This window comes from Mandrillus leucophaeus, unplaced genomic scaffold (assembly GCF_000951045.1).
Source record: "Mandrillus leucophaeus isolate KB7577 unplaced genomic scaffold, Mleu.le_1.0 Scaffold168, whole genome shotgun sequence".
Taxonomy (NCBI): domain Eukaryota; kingdom Metazoa; phylum Chordata; class Mammalia; order Primates; family Cercopithecidae; genus Mandrillus; species Mandrillus leucophaeus.
The window spans coordinates 1,925,428-1,926,918 of record NW_012101676.1 but is presented as its reverse complement, the minus strand read 5'-3'; positions in this window follow the sequence as shown (position 1 = coordinate 1,926,918).

The window sequence follows — 1,491 nt, the reverse complement described above, 5'->3', positions numbered from 1 at the left end:
AAAAATTAGCCGGACGTCATGGTGGATGCCTGTAGTCCCAGCTACTCGGGAGGCAGAGGTAGGAGAATGGTGTGAACCCAGGAGGTGAAGCTTGCAGTGAGCCGAGATCGAACCACTGCACTCTAGCCTGGGCGACAGAGCAAGACTCCGTCTCAAAAAGAGGAAAAAAATAAAAAAGAAATGTGAGACTCATGGAGAATGGTCTCCCACAATAAGAAGTTACCTAACAACCCATTAGAAATCTGGGCAAAGGACATAAACAGGAAACAATAAGAGAAATCCTCAAATGACTAATAAGCATGTGAAAAATGTTTTACTTCATTCACAAAGACATACAAATTCAGGCCGGGCCTATGGCTCACACCTGTAATTCCAGCACTTTGGGAGGCCGAGGCAGGTGGATCACCTGAGGCCGGGAGTTTGAGACCAGCCTGGCCAACATGGTGAAACCCCGTCTCTTCTAAAAATACAAAAATTAGCGGGGCGTGGTGGCACATGCCTGTAATCGCAGCTGCTTGGGAGGCTGAGGCAGAAGAATCCCTTGAATCAGGGAGGCAGAGGTTCTGGTGAGCCAAGATCACGCCACTGCACTCCAGTCTGGGTGACAGAGCAAGACTCCGTAAGACATACAAATTCAAACATTAATAAAAAACCATTTTTCATCTATCAGAAAAGCAGACATCAGAAAAGTTACACCCAGTGCCTACTTTGAGGTCATGATAGAAGCAACCACTCTTATTTGTGCTGATAAATACACTGGTTTTTTTCTTTTTCTTTTTTTCCTCTCTGCCTATCATCTTGTAATATACTGTTAAGAAAGTAAAGCAAGGTACAGAAGTATGTGAAGAGATTGTTCCCATTGTGTAAAACAAGGAGATGTGTATGTACATGTATACACTTTAATAAGAATAGAATATTAGCCAGGCGTGGTGGCTCACTCCCATAATCCCAGCACTTTGGGAGGCTGAGGCAAGTGAATCACCTGAGGTCAGGAGTTTGAGACCAACCTGACCAATACGGTGAAACCCCGTCTCTACTAAAAATACAAAAATTAGCCAGACGTGGTGGCATGCACCTGTAGTCCCAGCTACTTGTGACGCTGAGACAGGAGAATTGCTTGAACCTGGTAGGCGGAGCTTGCGGTGAGCCGAGATCGCGCCATTGCACTCCAGCCTGGGTGACAGAGCGAGACTCCGTCTCAAAAAAAAAAAAAAAGGAATTTCTGTATGGAGACACAAGGAATTGGTAACTCATGTCTGGGGAATGGAACTGGCAATCAGAGTGGAAGAACTTTTCATCATTTATCCTTCATGTTTGAATTTTTAACCATGTGCACATACTACTTTTTCAAAAACTTTATTGAAATGTTTAAAAATAAAAATATCATGAAGTCACAAAAGCTCTAAACCAGTGAAGACCACACATTACAGAGGGTGTGATCCTGAACATCCCTACAAAGAGAAACTTTTTTTTTCAGGTAGGGAAGAATTT